The sequence below is a fragment of the Acinonyx jubatus genome, chromosome X (assembly GCF_027475565.1).
Source record: "Acinonyx jubatus isolate Ajub_Pintada_27869175 chromosome X, VMU_Ajub_asm_v1.0, whole genome shotgun sequence".
Taxonomy (NCBI): Eukaryota; Metazoa; Chordata; class Mammalia; order Carnivora; family Felidae; genus Acinonyx; species Acinonyx jubatus.
The window spans coordinates 56,224,584-56,231,537 of record NC_069389.1 but is presented as its reverse complement, the minus strand read 5'-3'; positions in this window follow the sequence as shown (position 1 = coordinate 56,231,537).

The following is a 6,954-nucleotide window of genomic DNA, read 5'->3' as shown; positions in this document are numbered from 1 at the left end:
TTCATGACCTGAGCCACAGTCGGATGCTCAACTGACTGAGCCACCCAAGCACGCCTACAAAAACTATTTTTAAATGTCTTTTGGGGCGCCTGGGTGGTTCAGTCGGTTGAGCGTCTGACTTTGGCCCAGGTCATGATCTCACAGCTCTCATGGGTTTGAGCCCCACATCGGGCTCTGTGCTGACAGCTCAGAGCCTGGAGCCTGCTTCGGATTCTGTGTCCCCCCTCTCTCTGCTCTTCCCCTGCTTGCACTCTGTCTCTTTCTCTCTCTCAAAAATACATAAACGTTAAAAAAATTTTAAATGTTTTTTGCATATTCTCTCTCCATTTTCCCCCTTTTGTGGCAATTACATACTATACGATTAATTAGAACTTTCACTGAATATTAGTTCTACATGTGTGTGTTATATTTATTTTAGTGCTCACTACCAGTACCTATGTCCATGTCTTTCTAGTTATTTTGGTTTTCTGAAGTTTATGCTCTAGTACATACCTCAGGAAGGGTTCATGAGAGCAGTCTTTCCTGAGTGTTTGCACGTTGATATTAGTTTGTAGCCTCTATTTTAGAGAGTCAGTGTATTAGTTTGCTAGGGCTGTCATAACAAAATACCACAGACTGGGTGAATTAAACAACAGAAATTCATTTTCTCAGTTCTGGAGGCTAGAAGTCCAAAATCAAAGTGTTGGCAGGTTTGATCTGTTCTGAGGCCTCTCTCCTTGGCTTGCGGATGGCTGCCTGCACATGGTCTTTTCTGTGTGCCTGCATATCCCTGGTACCTCTCTGTGTCCCATTTTCCTCTTATATGGACACCTGTCATATTGGATTACAACCCACCTTAATGGCCTCATTTTAACTTCATTACCCTTTAAGGCCCTGTCCCCAAGTATGGTCACATTCTGAGATACTGGGAGATAGGGCTTCAACACATGGATTTTGAAGGGACACAGTTCAACCCATATCAGTCAGTTTGGCTGGATATAAAATCTTTGGTTCACATATTCTTTCTTTGTGTATCTTGAATACATAACTTTATTTTCTTCTGGCGTAAACCAGTGCTGTCAATATACCTGATGACTGGCTGGTTTTCTCTTTTTTTGTTTAAATTTTGATACAGTGCACAAGTAGGGAAGGGGCAGAGAAAGAGAGAGAGAGAGCATCCCAAACAGGCTCCACACTGTCAGCATGGAGCCCTATGTGGGGATCAGACTCACAAACCTTGAGATCATAACCTGAGCCGAATTCAAGAGTATACCAACTTAGGCACCCATTCGCCCCTGGCTGATTTTCTTACCCTTATTTTTTTTGTTTTGTTTTGTTTTGTTTTGTTTTGTTGCCTGGATCTGTAAGATTTTTTCTTTAAAGTGCAGTAATTTTCCTATGATATGGTCATTTTTAGTTATACAAATTTCTCTCTTAAATGTTATGTCAAGCCTCATCAAAAGTTATTTCACAAGGTGCCTGGGTGGCTCAGTCGGTTAAAGGTCTGGCTCTGGACCCTTACAGGACTGATGGTGCAGAGCCTGCTTGGGATTCTCTCTCTCCCTTTCTCTGCCCCTCCCCTGCTTGCGCTCTCTCTATCTCTCAAAAGAGATAAACAATTAAAAAATACTTTATTAAAAAAATAAATAAAAGTTATTTCAAGAGAACTTTCTCTTTTTTATTTTTTTAATATTTTATTTATTTTTGTAAAATTTTTTTTTACATTTATTTATTTTTGAGAGACAGAGAGATACAGAGCACAAGTGGGGGAGGGGCAGAAAGAGAAGGAGACACGGAATCTGAAGTAGGCTTCAGGTTCTGAGCTGTCAGCACAGAGCCCGATGCGGGGCTCAAACTCACAGACCTTGAGATCATGACCTGAGCTGAAGTTGGATGCTTAACCGATTGAGCCACCCAGACGCCCCTTGAATATTTTATTTTTAAGTCATTTATTTTTAAGTAATTTCGATACCCAACATAGGGCTCAAATTTATGTCCCCAAGATCAAGTTCTACCAACTGAACCAGCCAGCACCCCAAGAACACTTTTGTATAGTCTTTATTATTCATTATGTTCTCCTGATTTGATTTTCTTCTATGTATGTTGGATTTTCTTTAACTATCTTCTAAATTTATCACTTTTCCTCAGATCCTTTTTATATCTTTCTTTTTTTCTTTCTGGTTTAAAAAGTTTTTTCCTTTTCTGCTTCTCTTGGGGCACTGTGTGTCGAGTTTATTTGCTCTTGTCCCCCTTCTAGTTTAAAATTCACTTCTGATATATTCTCTTATTTCCAACTCTTTCCTTAGTTCTATTGCCTAACTTTTGAGTTTTTCTAATTTTGATTCATGTTGTTCTTTTATATCTTGCATCTTTTCCTTAATGTCTTTTTAGTTGTTTTAAAATAGTAGTTTCCATGATGGGTATTGAGGAGGGCACCTTTTGGGATGAGCACTGGGTGTTGTATGGAAACCAATTTGACAATAAACTTCATATATTGAAAAAAAATAGTAGTTTCCATGTTTTGTAGTGTAATATTTCTGCCATGCTTTCATTGTCAAGGGGTGTCATTATCCTTACTCCCCTTTTTATTATAAATGTAACCTTTATCTTTCTCTGTCACTAATTTTTATGGAAAAAAAATTAATTTTAGGAGGGCGAATTTATTTATTTATTTACTTTTTTTTCATATATGAAATTTATTGTCAAATTGGTTTCCATACAATACCCAGTGCTCATCCCAAAAGGTGCCCTCCTCAATACTCATCACCCACCCTCCCCTAGGAGGGCGATTTTAAAGTAGATTCTTTAACTTCATGGCTTTTGAGCTCCCTCTTCTGTTGCTTTTGTGTAATATTTTAAAAAATTATATCCTGGTGCTGCTCCCCTCCCCTACTTTCATGAGGCCTTTTCTTGCTGCACTTACCAGTTTACATTCTATTCCCAGCAGCCTCTCCTCAATGTGGAGCTTTGTTCTGGAATGGAGCATTAGCTGGTTAGTGTTGAGAGTTCATGGGACTCACACTGCTCCAGGGCCAGATTATTCTGGCCTCTTTAGGTTTTACTACTGCCCTGCTTTTGAAATATGCAAAAACTTCTCCCACTTTCAACTGCTGTCCTCAAATTGGCCCTCTAAACTTTCCAACAAATGGGGCACCTGGGTGGCTCAGTCAGTTAAGCATCCAACTTCAGCTCAGGTCATGATCTCACAGTTTGTGAGTTTGAGCCCTGTGTGTTGGGCTCTGTGCTGACAGCTCAGAGCCTGGAGCCTGCTTCAGAGTCTGTGTGTGTCTCTCTCTCTCTGCCCTTCCCCCATTCACGTTCTGTCTTTCTGTATCAAAAATAAAAACATTAAAAAAATTTAACTTTCCAACAAGTAACTTTGGCTATTGGGGGGTTCTCTGGCATGTCAAATGCCTACTGCTTCCTTCTGCTTCCTTCTGTACAATTGCTGATTCCATACATGTCTTGTAGCTGTGGTAATTTGTCCCCTTGCCTCATATTTTAGGGTTCATGAAGATATCTTGTTACCTAGTTTTGTTGCAGATACAAACTACGGGTTTTTAGTTTTGCTACCCTATTTTCTCTGTTTTTACAGGACTTGGGGGAATTAAAAAGCTATGTCACCTTACCACCTTTCAAGAATCATCCTGTCCATTGAGTTTTAGCTGCAGTTATTATACTTCTCATATTTATAAGTTTTTAAAGCAATTTAACCAACTTTTTGAAGTACTATTTAAATATACAAAAATGTACCTATTTTAAACATACAGTTTGATGAGTTTTAACAAGGAAATACACCTGGGTGGCCACCACCAACATCATTAGAGAACATTTCTATTATTCCAGAAAGTTCCCTTGTGCCCTTTCCCAGTCTCCCCACCACCCCTACCGCTGTGGCACCAGGCAACCCATTCATCTGCTTCCTGTTACTATAGATTTGCTTTTTGTAGAATGTCATATGAATGGAATCAAACAATATATACTTTTTGTGTCTGAATTCTTTTGTTTAGCATGTTTTTCAGATTCATTCATATTATTGCCTGTATCAATAGTCCCTTAAAATTTTTTTTAATGTTTATATATTTCTGAGGGAGACAAAGAGCACGAGCAGGGAAGGGGCAGAGAGAGAGAGGGAGACAAAGAATCCCAAGCAGGCTCCAGGCTCTGAGCTGTCAGCACAGAGCCCAACATGGGGCTTGAACCCACAAATCGGAAGATAGTGACCTGAGCCAAAGTTGGACACTTAACTGACTGAGTCACCCAGGCGCCCCTCAATAGCCCCTTTTTTTTTTCAACGTTTATTTATTTTTGGGACAGAGAGAGAGCATGAACGGGGGAAGGGCAGAGAGAGAGGGAGACACAGAATCGGAAACAGGCTCCAGGCTCCGAGCCATCAGCCCAGAGCCCGACATGGGGCTCGAACTCATGGACCGCAAGATCGTGACCTGGCTGAAGTCGGACGCTTAACCGACTGCGCCACCCAAGCGCCCCAATAGCCCCTTTTTAAAGCTGAGTATATTCCTTTGCGTGGATTATGCCCCCATTTATTCATTTATTCTCCTGTTGATGGGCATTTGGATCATTTTAAATGTTTGACTATTATGAATAAAGCCACTATGAATATTCTTTAATGTGTTTTCTGATAGATATATGCACTAATTTTTGTTGAATGTCTACCCAAAAGTGGAATTGCTGAGTCATAGAGTAGATGCATGTTTAGCTTTATTAGATATTGCCAAATAGTTTTCCAAAGTGGTTGTACCAATTTACATTGCCATTAGTAATTATCAGAGTTCAGATTGCTCCACATCTTTGTCAAAAGTTGGTATTTAAAAAATGTTTTTAATGTTTATTTATTCTTGAGACAGAGAGAGAGAGAGAGAGAGAGAGAGAGAGAGAGCATGAGCAGGGGAGGGGCAGAGAGAGACACAGAATCCAAATCAGGCTCCAGGCTCAGAGCTAGACTCGGGGCTTGAACCCACAAACTGTGAGATCATGACCTGAGCCGAAGTCAGATGCTTAACCAACTGAGCCAGCTAGGTGCCCCTAAATTTTTTTTTTAAGTTTATTTAATTATTTTGAGAGCAAGCATGAGAGGGGCATTATTCTGTGAGAGGCAGAGAGAGAGGGAGAGAGAGAGAATCCCAAGCAGGCTCCACACTGTCAGCCCAGAGCCCCATGGGGGCTTGAGCTCACAAACAATGAGATTATGACCTGAGCCAAAATCAAGAGTCGGATACTTAACTGACTGAGCCACCCAGGCGCTCCCAAAATTGGTATTTTCAATATTTTTAAGTTTTTTAAAAATTTTAATTCCAGTATAGTTAACATACAGTGTTATATTAGTTTCAGGTGTACAAATATAGTGATTCAACACCAACATACTTTTTAAATAACCTTTCTCAAAAAAGTAAAGTAAAATAACCTTTCTGGTGAGAGAGAAGTGTGTTTTACTAATTTTTGACAGCTGCTCATTTTCCTTAGAAAATTATTCATGATCATTTTTTTTGGAGTCCTAATGTTCCAAAAAGGAGTTTTATTTTTTTTAAATATATGAAATTTATTGTCAAATTGGTTTCCATACAACACTCAGTACTCATCCCAAAAGATGCCCTCTTCAATACCCATCACCTACCCCCCCCCCCACCCTCCATCAGCCCTCAGTTTGTTCTCAGTTTTTAAGAGTCTCTTATGCTTTGGCTCTCTCCCACTCTAACCTCCTTTTTTTTTTTCCTTCCCCTCCCCCATGGGTTCCTGTTAAGTTTCTCAGGATCCACATAAGGGTGAAAACATATGGTATCTGTCTTTCTCTGTATGGCTTATTTCACTTAGCATAACACTCTCCAGTTCTGTCCATGTTGCTACAAAGGGCCATATTTCATTCTTTCTCATTGCCATGCAGTACTCCATTGTGTATATAAACCACAATTTCTTGGGGCGCCGGGGTGGCTCAGTCGGTTGAGCGGCCGACTTCAGCTCAGGTCATGATCTCGCGGTCTGTGAGTTTGAGCCCCACGTCGGGCTCTGTGCTAACAGCTCAGAGCATGGAGCCTGTTTCAGATTCTGTGTCTCCCTCTCTTTGACCCTCCCCCGTTCATGCTCTGTCTCTCTCTGTGTCAAAAATAAATAAACGTTAAAAAAAAATTAAACCACAATTTCTTTATCCATTCATCAGTTGATGGACATTTAGGCTCTTTCCATAATTTGGCTATTGTTGAGAGTGCTGCTATAAACATTGGGATACAAGTGCCCCTATGCATCAGTACTCCTGTATCATGATCATTTTTTTTTTGAGGCCACAGGTGAAAGGGCATTCTTTCAGAAAGGGTTTGTGTTTGCTTCTGCTAGGCACTTACAGACAATGGTCTGGGACCATGTAAATTAAATGAAGTTTTTTGAACCACCAGCTCGTATGTATTTGAGCTGTAAACTTGTGCAAGGGCCATCTTATTGTTCAATTTCTCAAGTACCTGATTCTCTCTTCTGCTCTGTTCAGAGCAAAAGCAACCTTTCCTTCAGTCCCCTGGAACTGCGGAAGTGTGGTTTGGTGAGGTTACTTTCTAGTTTGCCTTTACTTAAGGTTGTAGTCCTTTCAAGATCGAGCTAAAACCCAAGGGTACAGAAAGAGGGCCTTTTAAAAAGACTCCCTACGTTGCATGGACCTAGGAGTCCATGAATATTTTAGCTGAAGGTTACCAGGTTTGTCCAGGGCAAAGGCAGCTTCAGTGTACCATATCTTTATGGATTCTCTTTTATCTTAATAACGACTTACTTACCAGTTCTTTGATGCTTTTAATAAGGTGCTCTGTGTTTTATCCAGTCTCTTAAGTGTTTTTGTTTTTTTTTTTTTTTTGTGGGAGAGGTGGTTCAGATACCTAGCCTACCATATAACCAGGAATGGAAATCTTGCCTCATATTTCTGTAACTCTTTTCTTGCATAGTTTGTTGTTGTTGTTGTTGTTGGAGTTTCTAATT